Source organism: Lactuca virosa, chromosome 4, assembly GCF_052849685.1.
Source record: "Lactuca virosa cultivar CGN04683 chromosome 4, Lactuca_virosa_CGN04683_v6, whole genome shotgun sequence".
NCBI lineage: Eukaryota > Viridiplantae > Streptophyta > Magnoliopsida > Asterales > Asteraceae > Lactuca > Lactuca virosa.
Genome location: NC_136429.1, coordinates 404,112,142 through 404,139,821, shown reverse-complemented (window position 1 = coordinate 404,139,821; position 27,680 = coordinate 404,112,142).

Genomic DNA, 27,680 nt, shown 5'->3' with positions numbered 1-27,680 from the left:
CTCCAAGCCCACAACCAAACAAGGAACAGGAAATGAAGCGGAGAGCACACATCCTACTACCTGTCGGATCCTATTGATATATATGTATCCTTTGATGTATACATTAAGGAATCATAAGGTTAGCATTATGGTCCATTCTATTAAAAGTAGCCTTCTACCAGGGCATTAAATGTGATGAGTGTTCATTCCTTTTATTAGTAAGTATTTTCCCTTAAATGTACTATCATTATCAAAATATAGTTTTTACTTTAAGGAATTATGAGAAAAATTTCAAGTATAAGTAATAGGGGAAAATAGTATTATACCTCAGCAGTAATACTGCTGGCTAAGGCAAATAAAACATAGACTCCAGGAGGGTATTGAATGGACAATACGCCTGGCTCAGTCTAAAGCAAGGAAATACAGACTCCAGACGGTATCGAATGAACGATACGGCTAGCAAAGTCTAAAACAAGGAAATATAGACTCCAGACGGTATTGAATGAACGATACGTCTAGCAAAGTCTAAAACAAGGAAATACAGACTCCAGACGGTATCGAATGAACGATACATCTAGCAAAGTCTAAAACAAGGAAATACAGACTCCAGACGGTATCGAATGAACGATATGTCTAGCAAAGTCTAAAACAAGGAAATACAGACTCCAGACGGTATCGAATGAACAATACGTCTAGCAAAGTCTAAAACAAGGAAATACAGACTCCAGACGGTATCGAATGAACGATACGTCTAGCAAAGTCTAAAACAAGGAAATACAGACTCCAGACGGTATCGAATGAACGATACGTCTAGCAAAGTCTAAAACAAGGTAATGGATAATAAAAGGGTTGAATGTGAACTCGTATGTAACCATGTTAATTGACGATCGAATCCTTGATGACCCTCCAGGTCACGCAGTGCATTTTGTGACATTATGTCACCCATGGGCCTTACCGGCCCGGACTGTAGCTAGCAGTCAGGATGCGGGAGTGTCTGTCCCGTATAGATCTATACACATGATGTCCGCTCTCCCTCCAGGAGACTCTGGTTACACGATGATAGCGCTAGGAGCGTCGTATCGGGAAATAGTGTGTCACATTCTATTTAAAGTATTACCATAATAGTATAGACTCACGAATGAATTGAATCCTGTGTAATACTTCATACTAGAGAGAGAGTAAATAGAATCTCCTAACTATTCCTATAATAGTTACAAGTGTTTTAGGTATATGACTCATGGAAGGATGCCTTTGCTACCCAAAGGAAATGAACTGGCTGATAGAACTTTTATGACTATACAGGTATACATGATATATATATATAATATTTAAACGACCTTCGGACGGATAACCGATACCCTAGAACCACATCCAAATAAGGAAAAGGAGGTAGGGCGAGCTGGCCTTCCTAAGTCCTTTAAACATTACTTATATAACTATACATATACAGACATGCATTTTATAATATAAAAACATAAAAGAAGTTTTGGTAAAACCTTTGGAAAACTTATAAATAAGAACTTATGACTTGATGTCAGTTTATAAAACAAGCTTTGAAAACCTTTGGAAAATCTTTAATAATATAAAAAGGAATATCCATACTTTAAACAAGATTTGAAAACAAGATTTGAAAACCTTTTGTTGGATAAAGCAGTTTAACATGTAAAAATCCATTTCCTATACAGTTTTTAATCACATGTGATTGATATAATAACTCTATAGTTCAACTTGTATTCCCCCCCCCCATAAAAGCAGTTAAAATCATTTAAAAGGTTGATTCAGGGGTATGAACTCACCTGAAGTGAATGACTCGGATGAAAGATCGATATAGGATCGTCGGGTGTCGGATGGAGTTGTGAGCACGACGAATCCTATTTAACATGTAATTACACATGTAGGAATACCATTAGCATATATCACACTAATAGACATAGGGAAAACACTCTAGGGACATAAGAACACTTAGAATCAAGTCTTACTAATACTTATGAAGTCCCCAAATGAGTGTAGGACCCCTAGGATGAGTGTAGGGCCACAAAACATGAAGTTTTGTGAGTGTGCGACCCTGTGTGCGGCTGTGTGTGCGGTCAGGACACGTGTGCGGCCAGGAGTGTGCGGTCAGGACACGTGTGAGGCCAGGAGTGTGCGGCCAGGCCTGTGTGCGGCCGTACACTCCCGAGAAAAGTGTCCAAATCGATTTTCCAAGGCTTGGTGATGATCCTAGGGTGGTGTTTTGGCCATTTCTTTGCTTGGATTTAAGGATTATGATCACATGGAGTCCAAAAGATGTGTGTGCGGTCACACATAGCGTGTGCGTCCGCACACCTTCAAAGAATGAAGAACACGAAGAACACTATGAATTTTAGGCTTAGATTAAGGTGTCTTACCAATATAACAAGCTGAATGGTGGAGTACTTCACGTTTTTTAGGCCATTAGAGTGTTCTTGGATGAAGTTTTTAGAGAGGGAAAGTAGAGAGAGAGTAGGATGCAGCCAAAAGAGGAAAAAAGTGAATGAAGGGGGTCTCCTCCAATATATAGGGTCGAGTGTGAGGCTGGAGGGTGTGTGCGCCCGATTTCTTGATGCTACACACTTTCTAACCCTTCCCAAGACTCATATCTAGGTTGTACTAAGCCTAGGGCACTCCTATAGACCCAAAAACGCATTAAAAGATAGCAAAAACGAGGGCTAACTTTGATAAAAATTAAAAACGTACAAGTTAGAAATTTCGGGTTGTCACACAATGAAACTTACAAGTGTCAATCCATACAAGAGTCAGTTCAAACATACTATACACTAGAATAGAAGGTACATACTTTATACTAGAAACAAAGAGAACATACTACACTAATACAATAACAAGATAACATATATGTGAGCCAGTAGTTCATAGCACGACAATATCCTGTCGTGTCATGTTTTGTAACCAGAGTCTCCTGGAGGGAGAGCGTGAATTTGTGTATAGATCTATACAGGATTGACCATCCTACACCTTGCTGCTAGCTACAGTGGGACCTGCAGGTCTACGAGTGACGAATGTCATACCATTTCGATGTGTTGATCGTCGTGTTATACTAGTCAATCAAGTATGGTTATAATCTCATCACATTTTTCCTTAATTAAAAAAACAGGTTTAAGGTAGTTAGTACATCTGTAGTTACTTATATACAATACTACTGTACATCGTCAATTTCCCATTACATTTAAATTGTGATCTTCTCACATAAACGGTAATGTAAACTATATTTTGGTAATGATAGTCATACGTGGGAAAAACACTCACTTTTACAAAAGAACAAACATACAAAACAGTCGAGTCTTGGTAGAAGACTACTTTAGTAGAAATTATAGGATTTTCTAGGAAGTATACAAACATTTACATTAAACACTTACAAACATTTTCAGCAAACATTTACAAACACTTTGTTCAAACTTATACAAACATTGACACTAAAATACTTATGAACTCACCAGCTTTAATGCTGATCTACACTTTCAAAATAACTTGTATTCTCAGGTCACCAGTAGACAGGTACTGATGATCAAGTTTTGAGAAGACGGAGCGTGCTCAAGACTCGTCTTTTATTTTTGATTCATATTTTGGTGTCTTTTAAACTACACAACACACTTGTATTAAAATTATACTATTAATGTAATGGATGATGTTGTTGCTTGTTTTACTATTATGCATTGTTATGATACTGTACTTGACGTCCTCCGCCCCCGAACGTTTCCGCCGTTTTGGTTTGGGGGTGTGACAAATATGGAAATGTTTCCATAAGTGGAAGTTATTCTTTACATCCGTGTAAGATTAGAAAACTTAATGCAAGAAGGATGTTCAAAGGAATGTACTTTGAATTTGAGACTTTGTTTCCATGGGATTGCTCTCCATTGGAATACTTTGTAATGTTGGTTTCCAAGTCTCTGTGAGTTTTGTGCATAGTCATTACAAGAGGATCATTGCATATAATTTTAGAATCTAACAGATTACAGTAAATAGCAAGAGTTTGATATTCATATATTTATGGTAAGGATTTGGAATTGTGAAATGAACATCATTGAAATGTTATCAATTGATGTATTTCACAAAGTAAGGATCATAGATAGACACAATGTGCATGCTTTGAGCATGGGACAACTATTGTTTTAATTCAAGTATTAAGTTGCTTTGTGTTTCACTTTGCATGTTTTGACTTCCCGAATAACTAGGTTATTCAAACCATCCACAGTCGAGTATTGAGGCAAGACTGTCATGAATGGGTATGTAGTTTGTGTAGGTGTTTTATACATAGCTGCAGTGTTCATGAGTACTCCTGGAATAAGATTCGAGTATTGGATTCAACCCACGCTCATCTGAATCACTTCACGGATTTTATCATGATTGATTGTGAGACGATAATATGTTATATTCTTGAAACGGAGACATGCGAGTTGTAGTTGCGAGTCGGTTGCACATTGACATATGTAAACACACCAATAACTTGGTGTTATAAAACATATTGTTGTGTGTAATTTGATGAGTAAGTACAAGCAAGCATTTGGGTCGAAGTTTATCCGTTCCTTTTACCCAGTGTGGATAAAACCGATATATGTGGGCCCCTCGATGATTTAGTGATGACAGCCCTAAGTGCATGGCCAAGCCTGGACGGATTTGATTTGTTCAATTAGCCAGTCGTCATAAATCGGAAATCGGGAAACAATAGATGGACAGAGAGAATGATTATAATCCATGTCTCAAGTCCATATGATATCTAGAATGGAGGAATATATGATCCCTTGTCTAATGGACGCGTCATTGACTAGGTCAGATTTCGACAACGACTTTTAAGAGTTATGATTGCTAGTCGTGATTTTGGAGTCGTACTTGCAATAATAGTTATTAGACTTATCCAAGTGGGAGACTGTTAGATTAGGTGTCTAAGAACATAACTATAATTTGTATGTACTTAACCCGAGAGTAGCATGGTCCATTTGGGTTGCATATTACCAGGACAATTTGATAGGATGGACTTTTGAGAAGAGGTTATTTATGATTTGTTAATATATTATAAGTTCTAATATTTTAACATGAAATCATATTATTTAATTAGTATTGATCAGGAATTAATTTGGAATTAATTTAGTGATCAAAAGATACTGATTAAATTTATGGGGATTGATTTGGTAAATAAATGATTCTTATAGTGTGGGCCAATTGTTATTTAAAATGGGCTAAACCAATATGGTAGTCCATGGATAGTCCATGGAGGTTTAACCCATGGATCCTAGGTAATATGAAGAGTCATGGGCATTAGGGTTTACATGGTGCTAACGTTAAACTTGCCACACTATATAAGAAGCCCCTTAGCATCCAAAATCGTGCCCTAGATGTTCTAACAGTTCATGAGCCGATTTGAGTGTAAGAATATTCTCTCAAAAGTCATCCTTTGTCCAAAGGTGTGTTGTGATTCCATTTGAGGTGCAACACTTGGGGCACTAAGTTCTTAAAGGCCAAACACAACAATTTCTACAAGCCACAACCAAGAGGTAACTCTACAACTCAATTCTATGTTGTTCATATCATTTTGTATGTTGGTTGTAGGCTTAATGCTTTGGAAACAATATTGCATGTATAATTAGTTAAAACATAGATCCAAAGCATTTAGGGTTGTATGTGCACCATAGGATGTTGTAGTATAGTAAAACCCTTCAGTAATGTCGATATTATAGTCACTTTTTGCCTAATGAAATTGTTCTAAAGTTATTGGGATGTGGTTATGATGTAGTATGCTATTAGGCTGTGATTTGATCTAAGACAGGTAAACGTGTTAGGTCATCGCTTGGAATGCTATCTGTTATATGATTTATGAGGGGACAGAGGCATTCCCGCTTTCTACAGAATGCCAAGATGCGGGCGGGCCAGCTTTATGCTGAAGGCCAAGGTTGAGTTGTTGGAAATAACAACTTAAGTAATTGTGAGCCTATTGGCAATAGCAGCTTAAATGATTGTAAGCCTAACTAATAGCGATAGCAACTTAAGCGATTGTGAGCCTAGATACGCAATGTACGCATATATATGAATTGTAGTATATGGTATTTTTCGGAAGTCACTAAGTTTCGTGCTTAACGAGTTGGTTATAAATGTTTTTCAGGTGCTTCGTTGATTCTTGAGAAGGGCAAGGTTCGACTGTACACATGCACATTCGCAATATGTTTTTGTATAATGTAATTATACTCTGATATATTGAATAAAGAAAAATGAAACAGTTGGGTTGAAAATGGGGACGTTACAAAATAATATCCATTTGAAAAGGTCGAATGTTTTTATCTTCTATTTGGGATTGAAACAAATAGAATGGATTACTTTAGTGTCATTGCTTTTCATGTCTATGGAGATGATCATCTCACTGGGGTTGCTAGTTATGGTGGCAGTGGTGGTGCCACTATCGTTGCAGGTGAAGCGGTAGTCCAAAGATTGGAGCAGCAAAGGGGTGACGGTGGTGATAATGGCGGTAGAAGGGGTCGTCGTTTAATGGTAGGGACGAGATTGGAGCAAGAAAGAGGTAGTGCCACTGCTGGAGCAGTTGGTGGTGATCAGACTCGAGAGATTCCTGGTGGGATAGTCAGTGATGGTGGTGACAGTGGCGGTAGAAGGGGTCGTCGTTTGCTAATAATGGCAGTGATGGTGGTGAAGTGATAGTCAAGAAATTGAAGCATGAAGGGGCAACGGTGGTTGTGCCTGTGGTGGTTGTGCAGGTAGTGGCTGTGATGATGATGGTGATGGTGATAATGATGGTGTCGGTGATGGTGGAAAAGGAGGTTTGGTGGTAGGAAAAATGTGGGAAACGTAGTGGGCTTTCTTTGAGACAATTGTTTAAATGTGTTATGTTTTCTGTTTGTTTTCATGTTGTTTAATGTTAGGATTATTATTAGACACAGCTACAATCTCTGACGGTAAAGTCAAAACAGGCATAACTTTGTAAACTATATTACAACATCCGATGAAGCATTGTGCGGGGAAAATATCTAGTCGAAAACTCGATTATAGGAATTCATTGTAACTAATGTTCGGCCAACCTTAATAAAAGAAATTACGTAGAGGGGAAATGCCCTGAAATAGTAATAGTGTGTAACAATGTAAAAGAACTAAACTCTTTAAACAAAAATAATATAATGATATGAAAGATTAATATATTCTACAAAGAATTGCATCGAAAATATCAAAATATAAAACTCTTATATGTATAAAACAACAAAAACCTTTCACTTCACCAACATTATGTTTGACGTTTTCAAACCACATGTATCTCAGGAAGATGAGGAGCTGTGGAGGTAACATGGTGAAGGAAGGAGTTATGAAGGAAGTTACTGGAAAGCTCATTTGTTCGCTTATTGTTTAAGTGTAATTAAGAAGTACTTGTACCTCGAATGATGATGTAACCCCTTTTCTATAATATATAAAATAATGGTTATGATATATCCCTTGTGTGTTGTTCAATATATTTAGTGTACCATCATCACAACGTCGCACGGCTTGACGATTCTGCTATCGGTAAGGGGTGTGACACTTTAATATGACTTACAACTCTCCTAGCTGTGTAGCCAAACAGTTGCTCAAACAATTCATCAGGTAATGTGATTCTTCTATATGATCGTTGATTTAGGATTCGTGACAATCGGTTGGGTTGGGTAGAATGTCTTATGGATATCAGATTTTATATATCGATGTTATCTGGTAATGATTGTTTTGCGGGAATGTTATTGTGATTTATTATCGTTAAAATAATATGTGCTTGAAAACCCTATGCATCTCACCAGGTTTTCCCAAACCTCACTCACTCAATTTATATACATCACATGTAGCAGAACTAAGGCTACTAGAAACTAATTAGGATGCTGAGTGAAAAAAGAGATAATCCTATAATAGTATTTTAGGACCTTTTAGTATTTACGTTGTAACCTATGTTTCGATATTAATGATAACATCATTGGTATTTTAATATAATGAAATAACTTTTGTTATCTAAAAATGTTTTAATTAAACTGAGATTTTGTGCAACTCAGTAACTTAAAGCGTAAAGAAAAAGTTTTAGTTGGTTCTGAAAATTTAGGGATGTCACACAATTGTAATACTAATATTTAGTAGTAATGTTTCATCGCTGCACAAAGAACAATTCTAATGTAGAAATGAAATCTTAACAAATATTTGAAACACATTCTTAGATAACATATTTATTAGTAGCATCACGCCGGAACCGGAACCAAACTGGTTGGAACCTAATAGTGGTATTCAGTCTGGTTTTTTAGCTCTTAGTTTATGGTTTTTTCGGTTTCGGTCCGGTTGCAGACCAAAATAAAATCCCTAAACTACAATGTTATCTCTACGTAACATTATGTTTCATCTGCTAGTTTTTATTCTGTTTGAACAAATTTAGGAAATAGTCCCTCCAAAATTATTTACACTATATTTGACGTACTAGTTGAAAAACTAGTTGTTACCTAAAAAACTAGTTGATATAAAATAATGTTTTGCAATAAAAAAAACTAGCTAATAAGTTAACTGAAAGATATAAAATGACATAAAAGGACATTTAAAAAAAATATAACTAATAAATGATATATTTGGAAAATTAAAAAACTAAAAATAAAAATAAAATAAAAAATAAAATAAAAAACTGATATGCTCATCCAACTTTCTTTTTAAAAAGTTAGTTTTTAAACTACTTTTGGTTCATCAAACATAACAACTTAAAAAAACTCGAAAAATAAGCTAACTTATCAATTAGTTGTGACACGCAAAACACAACCTTAATGTTTCTTATGTTGGTAATAACTTCATAACTGATCCTTACAAAATTATCTAATGGTCCTTATGTAAAAATTATAGTTTATCTAATGCTATCTATGTTTGAGAGTATTGCAAAATGCTATTGGTAAAATGATCTAAAGGTATGATTAAGAAAAGTACAAAAATAATATGTATGCAAAAATTATGCAAGCTCTATGCAATACAAAATTATAGCAATTGCCCTTGTATAAAAAAAATTACAAAAATATCCTTATGATAGACAAAACCAACCATGAATGTGTATTATTTTTATTCAGATCTTTACTTTCATTACCATTTTATAGTAACACTCCCTGTGTAAAACAAGGATACAAAATGATCTATGTAGAATTGCGATATTAGAAAAATGGTCCAGGTAATAGCGTAGTTGTAGGAATCGTCCATGCGTTATTATTTCATTAAATTTTATAATAGTCTATATGTTTGAGAAAATTACAAGAAAATATAACATACAATTATAAACACTTCATGGTTTGATTATTTTATTGGTTTATAATTTTCTAGATGGATACATGGTTGTAGGATTTATTGAAAATTTTAATTGTTAATGTTTGGTTGTTTGTACTCTTATGAGTATTTTTATGGGATAATGACTTGAAAGGATAACTATCTTTAAATTTTGTTCATATTTAGTCATTAATTTTTTTTTCGTGCTTGATTTATCCTTGATTTATTTAAAATTGTTCACAATTTACCCTTATGACCAGTTACAACCGGTTATAAGGGTAAAAATGTGAACAATTTCAAATAGTTTAGGGGTAAATCAAGCGCGAAAAAGTTCAATGACTAAAGGTAAACAAAATTTAAAGTTCGTTAACCTTTCAAGTTATTATCCCTTTTTCTAATCATTCCTTAGTTTATTTTGTCTGTTGGTAACAATTACTTAGATTAATAATTTTCATTTCAGTCACTATGTTTGTATTGTGTTGTGTTTATAAGGAGTATTACAGAATAAAATACAAACCACTAACCATGTTATAGTGCATGGCTTGAATCATAGTCTATGAGACTATAATGACCCAAAAATCATAAGGTAAAAATTCCATTTTTAATTCAACCATAGATACCATTTATCCTTTTTAATCATTCAAAAACTTATTAAAGTAAGAATAGTTATCAGAGTACATTACCAAAATCCTAAAGTACGGAATCATGGTTGAATGCGTTGCGATCAAGTCCGACCCTTCCCCTTCGAAACGGAAGTACCTAAAACCATAACCATAAAAACCGTAAGCACATAGTTTAGTGAGTTCCCCAAAATACCACATACCATACATATCAAACATACATCGGTCCCTGCCCGGCATTCATTAGGCCCTCGCCCGGTATTCATCGGGCCCCGCCCGATACAAAATATGTCAGTAACATGCGATTTGTCCCGCCCAACACACTCATCAAGCCCCGATCAATATATATACAAGTTAAAATCTTCGATCATATAATCTACATTACCCACATGCAAATGGGTCTAAACCTCTCCTTCCCCAAAGCCCAAACCCTTATGGTAATTGATATTCGGGACACGGCCCCAAATTATGAAACGACTTGAAACAAGGTGTTACAGACATAAACTTTTAACTAAAGTTTCTTTATTCATTCCATGTTTTATGCTTCTATTCATAATTACAATTTTATAGGTTATAATGAGACATCATTTATCCAACCACGTATTACAATAACTCTTGTACTTTATGTATATACATACATACAAACATATATATATATATATATATATATATATATATATATGTGTGTGTGTGTGTGTGTGTGTGTGTAATGATAGGTTTTACATGCAATAACGCAGATAAATCCTTAACACTTAAGGGTGCATGCAACCTTTTAGATCTATGTCATAACACTATTGAAGTAACATTCTATTGAACAACAAGAACCCTATGAACCCTAGGTATTTTCGAAATTGACAAACAAAATAGAAATCACATACCTTTTGATTGTTGTAGTAAAAAATCAAAAAATCCTTTCTTCTTTGATTTTGAAGCTAGCACCACAAGTGTCGTGCCTCTAATGGTTCACACCACAATCCTAGCAACCAAGGAAACCTGAAGAGAGAGGATAGAAGAGACAAAATTTAGGCTATACTTTTGAGGAGTCAAGTTGTGACATACCCAATTTCACGGACAGAAAAGACCGATTTGTTTATGCTTTAATTAAAATCAAAGTATCCTTTTGAAGAATAATATTGCAGAATTTGTTCCCAAAATATGATAAAGATATTATCAAAGCATTTCCAAAGAAATGTATTTTTAATTATATGAAAAACGTTAGGATGTCATCATTAATATAGTACATAAGCATAAATGGAAATAACATAGGCCTTACAAACATCTATTATTCTACTTGTCTACAATCCATAAATATCTCATCTGGTCATCACACCTGTGCTCTTGTGCCAATACATGTAATACTAGAAACTGAGTGGGTCAGGATTGGGAGCCTGGTGAGCACGTAGGGTTTTCAACCCATAATAATTAATTCTTTATTTTCATCAAATCATTCAACCCGATTACTCGTTCTCGTTATCCTCACTTTCTGTCCCTAAAGCATCTAACTTAGGGGACCTATCGTAAGGATTATCTTCGGGATTGACAATAATGCTTAGGGGATTCCTCAACAATATATGTCAGTAAGGCAACCATGAGCGGGATGGAGTACACCTGGTGAACACATAGTTCAAAAACACTTACAGGTTGCGAGCCTGCTAGCATTCCACTAGACTATCTAGAATACTTTGTGGTTGTCATCTATACTCCGCTAGATGAATGAATCAGCTTTAAAGTCAAGGCCTCTCATCATTTATCTCATCTTTCATCTTTCATCATCAATATCATCTTTTATCTACCCATCTTTACCCAATATATTTATAGGTATATAATACATATATACAGTTTAAATCAAGTAAAACATGTATGAATAATTCATATAACATAGATATCAGGAACACAGATAAAAGGAACATATAGCATGTAATTTATCTTAAATAATTCATATCTATGTGTAAGATGAAAGTAACTATGCACTCACTTGTTAAAGTGACGATTCGAAATTTGGATAGCGCTTTGCTTCTAGCAACTGCCTTTTCCTTTGACGAAACCTAGTATCATTATCACTTAATCTTAGTCTATTATTTATTGCGACTAATTATTAGTCTAGATTCATCATTATTATTTATTGCGACTAATTATCAGCCAGACAGGATAGTTGGGAGGCAGGATCATTTCGGCATATAGCTTTTCTGAAATCCAACAACCAAGCCAACGTGACCATTCTAGACACCTCTCCCATATGTAGATCAATCAGTATAACGAATTTGAATCACTGATTAATCTTCTTTATAGTTTCATAACAATGATAATGAACTTAAACATAAGTTATACTTAAAGTATGGTAAGCATAACTCAACTTATAGGTGGTTTAGCGAAAAACCAGACTCTACGCGGGTAGAACTTGTAAGCCGAAAGCTCTACTTCTCGGGGCTTTCTGGCACTCTGGGGCTTCGCTACTAACACCTAGGAAGTGCTATAGAAAAGGAATTAGGACCTTGGGGGTTTGGGAGAGAGTTAGATAGAAAGGTGTGAGGAAAAGAATGATTTTCGAGCACTATTTAAAGGAAGCCAGCAACCGAGTACGCGGGGCGTACTCAAAGGGTATGCGGGGTGTACTACAGCACGTTGGGCGTACGCAAGTTACGTTTGGCGTACTTGTAACGTCCCGAAAATCCAAGGTAAAATTTTTCAGTTTTAAAACAATAAATCATACAAACGATTTGTTCCAAACCGATCAATGTGAAATCTATCATTTAAACATCATAGTAATATCATTAATTTCCAATGCGAAAAACTATGGGGGATGCTGTGCAGCCACGTCGGGCCCTTCCCTTTCAAACCGAAAGTACCTGAAACCATAAATATGAAACCGTAAGCACAAATCTTAGTGAGTTACCCAAAGTACCAAATACAAAACATTCAACCGGGCCTAGCCCTGGGGTATATTCCAACCCAATAAGCAAGTATGGGCCCCGCCCTGGGGTATATTTCAACCTGATCGTACGATAGTGGGCCCCGCCCTAGGGTATATTTTAACCCGAACATGCCATATTTGGCCCCCCCTTGGGGTATATTTCAACCCGACATGCCATATTAGGCCCTGCCCTGGGGTATATTTCAATCTGATCATGCATACACAGTATATATCACATAACAACTAGCATTCTACATAACCGAATAATAGGCTGGCCTTGGTGCCTTCGTGTAACATCCCGTTATTTTCTGTTTGTAAAGTCAACTCTGGTCAACCAAAGTCAAACAAAGGTCAACTAAAATCCTTTATATTATTTGGATTTTTATTAAGGTTATGATAATAACCTTTATTTGCTAAAATCCTTAAATTATCTATAGTTGAATTTTGAAAGGAAAATGTTTGAAAAACCGAGAAACTTCGCATACTATTCCTTACTTCGGACCGCAAAGAGTTTACGACCGTAAACGCTTCGGACCGTAAACTCCTCGCAGGCCGTAAACGAGGCTTCGGCAGTAAACGCATCGCCTACTTCGGACCGCAAACTCTTCGACCGTAAACCCTCGCATATATATATATATATATATATATATATATATATATATATATATATATATATATATATATATATATATATATATATATATATATATATATATATATATATATTTTTTTTTTCTTCATTTTTCCTTCATTTCTCATATTCCCCAGTCAAGAACTCTCACATTCTCTCAAGTATCATCAAGAACACCTCTAATTCTCACCAAATAAGTAAGTGTTCCTTCCATCCATTTGTTGATACGATGCTTAATCTAGTAAAACCTTATAATTTCATCCATGAAATCATTTCTTTTGGTTAGATCTTCAAGAACACCAAGAACACATGCTAGTTCTTTAAGCCGTGAACACCTTATTCAAGCTTCAAAACATAAGTATACATCCTAATACTAGTTATTCTATAGAAGCTCATAACATACACCCTTGAAATCAACCATTTCCTAAGAACATAAGAGTTTACGGCCATGAGCATCTCTCTTAGCTGTAAACTCAAGATCTTCTTAGGCCGTAAACATCATTGGCCATAAACTCCATGGCCGTGAACACCTTGTGTGGCCGTAAACACCTTTAGAACAATCACATGTGATTGTAACACTTCAATTCAAGTGTTTCCTAGTCTCTAAAGTGGTTTCCTATCATAATTACTTGTTATATACACTAATTTTATCCATATATGTATCATTATATGATTAATAGGTTCCGTTGTGTTCAAGACTTCACTTGACACTTAGCATCCTACACCAACCTTACATTTGAATAACTTACAACAAGTGAGTTCATACCCCCACATTTTCATAGTTTTTACTATTTTAAGGGGGGGGGGGAATACAATTCTAACACAAAGTTCTTATGTTATAAACAAGTGATTTCAAATATCTTATCAAAATGGATTTCAGTTATCATCAAATCAAATGATTTTCAATGATTGTTTCAAAATGACATCAAATCACGAAAATGAATTTCAAAATATCAAACTTCTTTTAAATGTTTTTATAAACTTATATTTTTCCCCAAAAATCATACTAGTATACATATATTTATATAAATAAGATTTAAAAGATTTAGGACTAATAACCCACTGTGGTTCCTTTTCCTTGTTTGGATGTGGGATTATAAGTAATAGTTGTTTGTCCGAGTGTCATTTAAATTTTACTTATATATATTTGTATATTTATACAAATATAAAAGTTTGTTCATTTAGTTTCAAGTACCCTTTGTAACATGTTGAGCAAAGGATTACATTCATGAATACTCGTTATCAAATCAAAAAGTACATATATAAATTATAATAGGTATAATTTATGATTCATAGAACATTACTTCACGATTTAAGTATTGTAGATTACATTGTTTTACAAACACAAAGGTTTAATTCAAAACTATTCAAGCTTATACATTCTTTCAGATACATGTTAAGAGTACTAATTCAAGAGTATACTATCAATCATTTACTTCAGAATGATTGGGTTTTCATAACTAATATACATGTAACGTTAATATACTTTATTGAGTCAAGTAGTACAGGTTGTTTAATTCATTTAGACAATATAGAAAAGTCCTGACGTTATAACCAGAATCTCCAGTCGGGGATCGAAACAATGTGTGTATAGATCTATATTGGGATTGACAACCCCGCACTCGGACTGCTAGCTATAGTCATGCATACACACCTGTAAGTCACAAATTGTTATCAACATGTGTTCAGCGCTCTCATAGCGTTGGGTCAGGCCATCTAGTCAGTATGGTTATAACAACTCCTTAAAAGATATTAACAATACGTTAGTGTATAATTAATTAAACTTATGTACTATTTCAAAGTACTAGTTTACAAGATACAGTCTACAATATTGTTGATGAATTCAGACATACTCTCAGATACACGTTTACAAAAGGATTACAAATACAGAACATTGGTTTACAAATAGAACAGTTTTATGCAACAAAAACTGCTTTTCACATACAACAGAAAATATAGGGTTTTCTTGAAACAGTTTACATATTCAAGAAACAGAAGACATTTTTACAAAACATAAATACTTATGCACTCACTCAACTTTATGTTGATACTCTCTTTTCAAATTACTTGTATTCTCAGGGAACCAGTAGACAGGTACACCCCGAACGTTTGAGAAGATGGAGCTATTTGTGTATTGTCTTCTTCTTTTATACAACTATTTAGTTTCAGTATACAATGTTGAACACACATGTAAATATTTATACTTTTTAAATACAATGGTTGTTTGTACTTTGATTACTATAATGCACGTGTTGTGATACTACAAATGAAGTCCTCCACCCCCGGACGTTTTCACCGTCTGGTTTGGGGGTGTGACAGATTGTTATTAGAGCATTGTTTATTGTGAAATCAGTATATCAATCCATAAATGATATACAACCTATAAATACATTTGGGGCCAAGAGCTCTGACTACAAGTATATTTTTAAAAATTTAAGTATTTTTACAAGAAGTATACTAACACTTATACTTACAAGTACAGTATCAAAATTATAAAAACTTAAAAGTTTTTGGATGTTGAGCATTACAGTCAAACCTAAGCAGTTATGCAATCATATCTAGGATTAATATAGCCTGCTCAACTATATTGATTTGAGATATGACCAACATGTGTTTGGGAGTGATAGTGATGTTGTGACATGTCTAAAACTTACCAATTATACATATTCAGAAGAACATAAAGATTAAAATACTATAGGGGTATTTTAGGCACTATATACTAGTAACAAACATGTGAAAACAATAGAACAATTAAGGGTAGAACTATAAATATTAAGGGTATATTAAAATTATATATAACTAAAGTTATATAGACTTAGAATATGTGATTTAGCTTCATTTCATGTTTCTTGTATGGTTGTGGATTTAGAGTCGGGTCATTTAATCGAAAGTCGGTTATACCCAAGTTATATATAATTAGTATACACTTTATAGTTATAGAAATACCTAGAACAAGTCATACGTAATACATTATTTGTTAACTATAGGTCTCTTTTGTAGAAACGTGTATCCTTAATCAATCGTTACTAACTATATTCTATATCCCTTATCCCTATTCTCACTTAGATAACACTGGCCGAATTGAGGTTTCATTCAAGAGATACCCGTCGCCAGTAGAAGATGCTCTACTCGTTCCCCATTTACTCTATTGGTTATAGTTAAGTCTACGGATAGGTTCTAGCATTATTTTTTATGTTTTTCAGTAAGACCACGAAAAATTAAAATTCGGTAGGTCTGTATGATGTCGATGTTTTCCCAGAATTTGGTGTGTTGTAGACCTGTGTAAGGTCAAGTTTTCCAGACTTTATGCAATCAATATGCCAATTCAATCGACATGTATTTCATAATCTTTGAAAAATAACCATTCAATTTCATATCATTCTATTACTAGTTATACTTGTCGTAGACTTCTATTTCAATTCATTACAAGATTCAAGTTGAACTATACGATTTAGTTCAGAGATATCAAAATTCATATTCACTCTTGATATCTTACCATCCTTGTATCTTTTGACTTTTATAGAAAAAGATGCCTCCTCGTAAAACTCCAAGCCGTAACATTGTTAATGAAGCGTCGGTGCCACCTCCGCCACCACCTCCTCTGTTCGACCCCGCTATGTTCCAAGCGGCGGTCACGGCGGCTGTAGCTGCTGCCATATCTCATATTAATACTCCTGGAGCTAGTGGTTCAGGAGTTGGTGTAAGTCCTTCTAACCATGGCAAGAGTCATGGGCACACGCGAGAGTGCACTTATAAAGATTTTTTCAATGCCAAACCCAGGACCTTTAATGGAACTGGAGGAGTTAAGGCATTAAGGCAGTGGATAGAAAAGACAGAAGCAATTTTCTAAATCTGCTCCTGTCCTGAAAGCAGCAAGGTCAAGTTCGCTGCTTGTACCTTTTCAGAAAGAGCTTTAACATCGTGGAATGGCCATGTTAAGTCACTTACTCTCATAGTGGCTAATTCGATAACTTGGGAGAACTTCAAAGCCATGCTTATGCGGGAATACTGTCCGCAAGGAGAAGTTCAGAAACTTGAAGAGGAACTTTGGGGTCTCACGATGGTTGGTTCTGATATGTCAACCTATACTAGTAGATTCTGTGATCTGGCAATTCTTTGCCCGGATATGGTTGCTCTGGAGAGCAAGAAGATTGAGAGATATATTTGGGGACTGTCGCCCCAAATTCAGTCAAGTGTTTTAGCTTCGAGGCCTGTTACTTTTGACAGTGCCAAAGAGCTGGCACAATCTCTTATCGACCATGGAGCCCGTCAAAACTCAGTGGTTGCTGTACCAGAAAAATCGAAGGGAAACAACAACAACAACAAGAAGAAGAAGGGTATGAACAAGAGGAAGGGCAAGTTTTCACAGGATTCCTCATAGAAGAAACAGCTAGTTACAGTTAATGTTGCTATTATACATGTTGCTGTTCCTGTTAACCCAACACCAGCTAAGCCTTATGCTGGTAATCTCCCTAAGTGCAACAAGTGCAATTTTCACCATAATGGAAATTGCAGGGAAATGCAATGTCGTAATTGCAACAGAAAAGGGCATATTGCCCGATTCTGTAGAGCACCACCCCAACCAATTAACCAAGTACCTGCTACTGGAGTAGGTCAAGCGTACTATAATTATGGTGAAGTGAGACATTTCAAGAAAGATTGTCCTAAGGCTGGAAATGCCGGTGGAGTTGGGAGAATTTTAGCATTGGGTCATGAAGAAGCAGTGGCAAACCCAACTGTAGTCACGGGTACGTTCCTTCTTAACAACACTTATGCATGCATTCTATTTGATTGTGGTACTGAGAAGAGCTTTGTGAGCCATAATTTCAAAAATTTGCTAAATCAAAACTCTCAACCATTAAAAGAAACATTCATAGTCGAAATGGCTAACGGGAAATCCGAATCCAACAATGATATATACATAGGATGTACTCTTACCTTGAATAACTTTTCGTTCTCAATAGACCTTATGTTGGTCACTATCAAAAGTTTCGACGTCATAATAGGTATGGATTGGTTATGTCCTAACCATGCTGACATCCTATGCTATGAAAGGGTCATTCGTCTGAACTTGCCAACTAACGAAACTCTTGTTATTTACAGCGACAAACCTGGAACGAACCTTCAGATTATTTCTTGTATCAAGGCACAAAAGTACCTTCGCAAAGAGTACTGTGCTTTCTTAGCTCACGTGGTAGGAAAAAAAGCAAGAAGTGAAAAATATATCGAACATTCTTGAGGTCTGCAATTTTCCCGACATTTTTCCCAATGATCTTCTAGGAGTGCCTCCCGAACGACAAGTCGAATTTCGAATCGACTTAATTCCAGGGGCTACCCCTGTAGCCAAATCTCCCTATCCTCTTGCACCTTCTGGAATGCAAGAATTATTCAGCCAACTTAACGAACTCCTTAGCAAAGGTTTCATAAGACCAAGCTTCTCACCCTGGGGAGCACCAGTTTTGTTCGTAAAGAAGAAAGATGGATCATTCTGTATGTGCATTGACTACCACGAGCTGAATAAACTTACCATTAAAAATCGATACCCTTTGCCTCGCATTGACGATTTGTTCGACCAACTTCAAGGTGCGAGCTACTTCTCCAAAATAGACTTAAGATCCGGGTATAACCAGTTACGGATTTTGGAGAATGACATTCCCAAAACCGCATTCAGAACTCGTTATGGGCATTATGAGTTCGTAGTGATGCCATTCGGATTGACGAATGCACCTGTTGTGTTCATGGATTTAATGAACAGAGTGTGTCGTCCCTTTTTAGACAAATTCGTCATAGTCTTCATCAACGATATCCTTATCTACTCAAGAAGTGAAGAGGATCATGGCCAACATCTTCGTCAAGTTTTGCAAACTCTTAGAACAGAGAAACTCTACGCGAAGTTTTCAAAATGTGAATTTTGGATCAGGAAGGTTGAATTCCTAGGTCACGTGGTCAGTTCTGAAGGAATACATGTCGACCTATCCAAAATTAAGGAAATTGAAAACTGGTCAGCACCCAAAACACCTACAGAAATCCATCAATTCTTAGGTCTTGCTGACTATTACCGCAGATTCATCCAAAATTTCTCTCGAATAGCTAAACCTCTTACCACCCTGACGCAAAAGGGTGTAACTTTTAGCTGGGGAGAAAAGCAAGAAACAACATTCCAAACACTGAAGCGAGCTTTGTGTAGTGCACCAATCCTGTCTCTTCTGAAGGGACAGAGGATTTCGTAGTGTATTGTGATGCTTCTAATCAAGGGCTTGGATGTGTTCTTATGCAAAAAGGAAAGGTTATATCCTATTCCTCAAGACAGCTAAAGACACATGAAGTAAATTATACAACTCATGACCTTGAGCTAGGAGCAGTAGTATTTGCTCAGAAGATCTGGAGACATTACTTATATGGCACGAAGTGCACAATATTCACGGACCATAAAAGTCTCCAGCATATTTTCAATCAGAAAGAGTTGAACATGAGACAACGACGATGGGTAGAGCTACTGAACGACTACGATTGTGAGATACTTTATCACCCTCGTAAAGCTAACGTAGTAGCTGACGCCCTTAGCAGAAAAGAATACTCGGGACGTCGAGTAAAGTCGTTGACCATGACAATCCATTCACATCTGTCCACGCAGATCAGAGAGGCTCAACTTGAGGCCTTAAAACCTGGAAACGTGGCCGGTGAAACCTTGAGAGGAATGGATAAAAACTTCAAAGTCAGGGATGATGGAGTCTATTGTTTCATGAACCGGATCTGGACACCAAAGTTCGGTGGTTACAGAGACGTAGTCATGAATGAAGCACACAAAACTCGATACTCCATTCATCCAGGTTCAGAGAAGATGTACCTGGACCTGAAGAAACTATACTGGCGGCCAAACATGAAGGCCGAAATTGCTACCTTTGTGGGAAAGTGCCTTACTTGTGCCAAAGTCAAGGTGGAATACCAGAAACCTTCAGGTTTATTGCAACAACCTGAAATCCCTGAATGGAAGTGGGAGCGGATTACAATGGATTTCATAACCAAGTTACCCAAAACATCGGGTGGTTGTGATACTATTTGGGTAATCGTCGATAGATTAACCAAATTCGCACACTTCTTACCAATCAAAGAAACAGAAAAAATGGAGAAGCTAACAAGAATTTACCTCAGAGAAATCGTTAGACTGCATGGCGTTCCAATATCTATTATTTCTGACCGAGATAGTAGATTCACTTCTCGTTTCTGGCAGTCTTTACAAAAATCTTTGGGAACTAGACTGGACATGAGTACAGCCTACCATCCACAAACTGATGGACAAAGTGAGAGGACGATTCAAACTTTAGAAGATATGTTGCGGGCTTGCGTGATAGATTTTGGTAGAGCATGGGATACTCATTTACCCTTTTTCGAATTCTCTTACAACAATAGTTATCATACTAGCATAATGGTTGCTCCTTTCAAATCTCTCTATGGTCGTAAGTGCATATCACCTCTGTGCTGGGCTGAAGTGGGTGACATGCAGCTGGCTAGAAGTCTAGTCCCTGACATTACTCTCACTGGTCCGGAAATCATTCGCGAAACCACGGAAAAAATTGTACAAATCCGGGAGGGACTTAAAGCTTCCAGAGATAGACAGAAAAGCTACGCTGACAAAAGAAGAAAACCATTGGAGTTACAGGTTGGTGACCGAGTCATGTTGAAGGTCTCACCCTGGAAGGGCATGATATGCTTTGTAAAGCGTTACAAGTTGAATCCAAGGTACATATGACCATTTGAGATTCTTACTAGAATCGGTCCAGTAGCTTACAAACTCCGACTACCACAAGAACTAAATAACATACATCCTATTTTCCACGTCTCAAACTTAAAAAAAGTGTCTGTCCGACGAGACTCTTGTTATCCCACTCGACGAAATCGATATCGATGAGAGCCTCAACTTCGTGGAAGAACCTGTAGAAATTATAGACCGAGAGGTCAAGAAAACAAAGCAAAGTCGTATTCCTATAGTGAAGGTTCGTAGGAATGCCAAGCGGAGACCTGAATTCACTTGGGAGCGCGAGGATCAAATGAAACTGAAATATCCTCATCTTTTCGCTTAGTTATTTAGAATTGCTTATTTGCTTAAACTCTAATTTTGGGACGAAATTCTCTCTAACGGGGGGATAGTCTAACATCCCGTTATTTTCTGTTTGTAAAGTCAACTCTGGTCAACCAAAGTCAAACAAAGGTCAACTAAAATCCTTTATATTATTTGGATTTTTATTAAGGTTATGATAATAACCTTTATTTGCTAAAATCCTTAAATTATCTATAGTTAAATTTTGAAAGGAAAATGTTTGAAAAACCGAGAAACTTCGCATACTATTCCTTACTTCGGACCGCAAAGAGTTTACGACCGTAAACGCTTCGGAAGGTAAACTCCTCGCTGGCCGTAAACAAGGCTTCGGCCGTAAACGAGGCTTCGGCCATAAACGAGGCTTCGGCCCTAAACGCATCGCCGAATTCGGACCGCAAACTCCTCGGCCGTAAACCCTCGCATATATATATATATATATATATATATATATATATATATATATATATATATATATATATATATATATATATATATATATATATATATATATAAATTTTCTTCATTTTTCCTTCATTTCACATATCCTCCTGTCAAGAACTCTCAAATTCTCTCAAGTATCATCAAGAACACCTCTAATTCTCAACAAATAAGTAAGTGTTCCTTCCATTCATTTGTTGATACCATGCTTAATCTAGTAAAACCTTATAATTTCATCCATGAAATCATTTCTTTTAGTTAGATCTTCAAGAACACCAAGAACACATACTAGTTCTTTAAGTCGTGAACACCTCATTCAAGCTTCAAAATGTAAGTATACATCCTAATACTAGTTATTCTATAGAAGCTCATAACATACACCCTTGAAATCAACCATTTCCCAAGAACATAAGAGTTTACGACCATGAGCATCTCCCTTGGCCGTAAACTCAAGATCTTCTTAGGCCGTGAACATCATTGGTCGTAAACTCCATGGTCGTGAACACCTTGTGTGGCCGTCAACACCTTTAGAACAATCACATGTGATTGTAACACTTAAATTCAAGTGTTTCCTAGTCTCTAAAGTGGTTTCCTATCATAATTAGTTGTTATATACACTAATTTTATCCATATATGTATCATTATATGATTAATAGGATCCGTTGTGTTCAAGACTTCACTTGACACTTAGCATCCTACACCAACCTTACATTTGAATAACTTACAACAAGTGAGTTCATACCCCCACATTTTCATAGTTTTTACTGTTTTAAGGGGGGGATACAATTCTAACACAAAGTTTTTGTGTTATAAACAAGTGATTTCAAATATCTTATCAAAATGGATTTTAGTTATCATCAAATCAAATGATTTTCAATGATTGTTTCAAAACGACATCAAATCCTTCCATTCATTTGTTGATACCATGCTTAATCTTATAAAACCATATAATTTCATCCATGAAATCATTTCTTTTAGTTAGATCTTCAAGAACACCAAGAACACTTACTAGTTCTTTAAGTCGTGAACGCCTCATTCAAGCTTCAAAACATAAGTATACATCCTAATACTAGTTATTCCATAGAAGCTCATAACATATACCCTTGAAATCAACCATTTCCCAAGAACATAAGAGTTTACGGCCATGAGCATCTCCGTTAGCCGTAAACTCAAGATCTTCTTAGGCCGTGAACATCATTGGCCGTAAACTCCATGGCCGTGAACACCTTGTGTGGCCGTAAACACCTTTAGAACAATCACATGTGATTGTAACACTTAAATTCAAGTGTTTCCTAGTCTCTAAAGTGGTTTCCTATCATAATTACTTGTTATATACACTAATTTTATCCATATATGTATCATTATATGATTAATAGGATCCGTTGTGTTCAAGACTTCACTTGACACTTAGCATCCTACACCAACCTTACATTTGAATAACTTACAACAAGTGAGTTCATACCCCCACATTTTCATAGTTTTTACTATTTTAAGGGGGGGGGGGGGGGGAATACAATTCTAAGACAAAGTTCTTATGTTATAAACAAGTGATTTCAAATATCTTATCAAAATGGATTTCAGTTATCATCAAATCAAATGATTTTCAATGATTGTTTCAAAATGACATCAAATCACGAAAATGAATTTCAAAATCTCAAACTTCTTTTAAATGTTTTTATAAACTTATATTTTTCCCCAAAAATCATACTAGTATACATATATTTATATAAATAAGATTTAAAAGACTTAGGACTAATAACCCAATGTGGTTCCTTTTCCTTGTTTGGATGTGGGATTATAAGTAACAGTTGTTTGTCCGAGTGTCATTTAAATTTTACTTATATATATTTGTATATGTATACAAGTATAAAAGTTTGTTCATTTAGTTTCAATTACCCTTTGTAACATGATGAGCAAAGGGTTACATTCAGAATACTCGTTATGAAATCATAAAGTACATATAAATTATAATAGGTATAATTTATGATTCATAGAACATTAATTCACGATTTAAGTATACTAGAGTGCATTGTTTTAGAAAAACAAAAGTTTAATTCAAAACTTTTCAAGCGTATACATTCTTTCAGATACATGTTAAGAGTACCAATTCAAGAGTATACTATCAATCATTTACTTCAGAATGATTGGGTTTTCATAACTAATATACATGTAACGTTTATATGCTTTATTGAGTGAAGTAGTACAGGTTGTTTAATTCATTTAAACAATATAGTAAAGTCCTGACGTTATAACCAGAATCTCCAGTCGGGGATCGAAACAATGTGTGTATAGATCTATATTGGGATTGACAACCACGCACTCGGACTGCTAGCTACAGTCAGGCATACACGCCTGTGATTGACAAATTGTTATCAACATGTGTTCAGCGCTTTGATAGCGTTGGGTCAGGCCATCTAGTCAGTATGGTTATAACAACTCATTAAAAGATATTAACAATACGTTAGTGTATAATTAATTAAACTTATGTACTATTTCAAAGTACTAGTTTACACGATACAGTTTACAGTACAGTTGATGAATTCAGACATACTCTCAGATACATGTTTACAAAAGGATTACAAATACAAAACATTGGTTTACAAATAGAACAGTTTTATGCAACAAAAACTGCTTTTCACATACAACACAAAATATAGGGTTTTCTGGAAACAGTTTACATATTCAAGAAACAGAAGATATTTTTACAAAACATAAATACTTATGCACTCACTCAACTTTATGTTGATACTTTCTTTTCAAATTACTTGTATTCTCAGGGAACCAGTAGATAGGTACACCCCGAACGTTTGAGAAGATGGAGCTATTAATGTCTTGTCTTATTCTTTTGTACAACTATTTAGTTTCAGTATACAATGTTGAAACACATGTAAATATTTATACTTTTTAAATACAATGGTTGTTTGTACTTTGATTACTATAATTCATGTGTTGTGATACTACAAATGAAGTCCTCCACCCCCGGACGTTTCAGTCGTCTGGTTTGGGGGTGTGACACTTCGACCCATGGATACAAGGAAGAGACTAACCCCACAGTCTGAAAGAATAGTTGCACCGATCATTACTCTAAAAGCTATCTCTACCGGTCACCTATACAATTAGCAGGAACCCAAATTTCAAACTGTAAATCAAATTACCCAAAATGCCCTTAGGTCAAACTTGGTCAATCCTAGCAAAATTGAAGGTCCAAAATTCAACATTTCTTCCCAGCGGGGTACGCCTTATGTACCAATAGAGTACACCCAGCGTACTCTAGCACCTGGTTCCTGGTACGTATTTAAATTCAAGTATTTTGGTATTCTACTCTGGGACTCGACGAGTTGGAGGCCCAACTCGTCGAGTAGACTCGGCATTATGCGAGGGTTTTAGTGATCTACTCGACGATTCAGGGGACCGACTCGACGAGTAGGAGCTGTCTGGACAAAACCCTAATATGTAGGGTTTGCACCCTATTTAAACACTTTATCTCGTCCCAAACCAGCCTCCATCACCCTCCCAACTCAGAGAAGCCCTAGATTGAAACCCTAGCCTTGTTTGAGTGATCTTGAGCCATTTTTGTGTGTTTTGTGGTGGTTTGAAGTTTGAAGAAGAGAAGGAAGCTTGGAAGATCAAGAGAAGACTAATGGATCCAGAGGTTTTGATTTATTTCCATCCCATTCAAGGTAAAAAGCTTCAACCTTGACTTATCATTTGATAGATCTCCTCTAGGGCTTAGATCTTATCATTTTTGGGCATTTCTTAGGCCATATTCGAATTAAGAGGCTATCATGGAGTTACACTTCAGATTTGGAACCATTGAGGGTTCCCATGGCATAAAGGTGCCAACTTTATGGCCATGGGAAGCCCATGCATCTTATAAACCCCCTTTTTATGGATTTTGGAGCCAAAAACCCCATGCATGGACATCAAGTTCGTAGCTTTACATAGGAAATGGACCCTAGGTGGTCACATCTATGGTTTTGATGCATTAAAACCGATTATAATCGACAGAAAAGTTTTGGACTAGGAGGGACTCGGCTAGTCGCTTGGGTGACTCGGCGAGTCGGGACACGTTTTACCGCCAAACTTCTTCCGGATAGGGTTTTGGTTGAGTGGAAGGAACACTCAGCCTACTAGGGGTTTGTTTTGGACCTAGAAATCATAGGACTCGGCGAGTGGATGAACAGACTCGGCGAGTTCAAGTCAATGTCCCAACCTCATGAAGACGGACCCGACGAGTTCAAGGAAGAACTTGGCGAGTCATAGACTGAACATATTCATATGGATGAAGATGAACTCGACGAGTTCAAGGACGAACTCAGCGAGTCGGTTGAAGATAGTCAGATGTGTTGTTGAAGGTGAACTCGTCGAGCTCTTGCTAGACTCGACGAGTAAGGACGAGATTATGGCAGTAGGTGGACGCGGGGACTCGGCGAGTTTGTGGACCAACTCAGCGAGTCGAGTCAACTAGATGTTGACCTTGACCAAAGTTGACTTTGACCAGGGTTTGACCTTGACTTTGACTTGGATTTCGGTTGACCCTTGTAAAGGGGTTATGAGTATGTATTAGTAATCGAGAAAGGTTGTTGTGTAGGGATTGAGGAGTAGAGATGAGTTGATTCCTGTGTCGAGGACTGTACAGATACTACACGAAATCGAGGTGAGTTACCTTCCAGTAGTAGTGGGTCTACGGCCACAATGTCGGCCAACTAGTAGGAGTTGGTTGATTGATGATTGTCTTTGTGATAATTATCTAGGTTTGCTACTACTGATATGTGTTATGTGTTAGCATGATATGATAATTATATGCTATGTTATTATGTGGTAGTGGTAGGGTGGTGAGATGGTCCCCAGTTTACCGGTTGAAAGATACCGAAGGGGAGGTTAGTTCCCGGCTACCGGTTGAAAGATACCGAAGGGGAGGTTAGTTCCCAGTTACCAGTTGAAAGATACCGAAGGGGAGGTTAGTTCCCAGTTACCGGTTGAAAGATACTAAATGGGAGCTTAGTTCCCGGTTACCGGTTGAAAGATACCAAAGGGGGCCCCGCTCCCAATTATGCCAGGCAGATACCGGTTGAAAGATACCGAGGAGCAGGCATTAGGTGGTATGTGGTATGATGGGGGAACTCACTAACCTTTGTGCTTACGGTTTTCAGTTTTTGTTGCAGGTACCTCCTTGTCAAAGGGGAAGGAGCCGGTACGGTAGCAGCGCATCGCACACACATGATTTCCGCATTTTGAGATCCATGGGATTTGTACTCTGTCATTATTACTACTTTCTGTTATGATTTTTAAGACATGTGATGACCTGAAATGATGATGATGTTGTCTGTTAGTAAATGGTTTTATAAGTATTATAATTAAAAACGAAAATTTTTGGTCTTGAAAATTGGGATGTTACAAGTTGGTATCAGAGCCTTGGTTTGAGAGATTCGGACACACCTTCGGGGGTGTCTGGACTCAAATCGAGGGTTTGAAATATTTTTATAACGAAATAATTTTCTAAAATTTAAAATAAGGAGTTTTGAGAAAGAACAATGTGTGTGATGCATGCGACCGGCCGAGCTCAAGTAAGTTTTCCCCAAGATACCCATACATGTTATGATATGATGTGATATGATTATGAGAATCGCATGCTAGATTCGGGCTAAGGATCTAGGAATGATTCCTTATATGCTTATTGCCCTTGAATGAGAACTGCATGCTAAATTAGGGCTAAGGATCTAGGAAGAT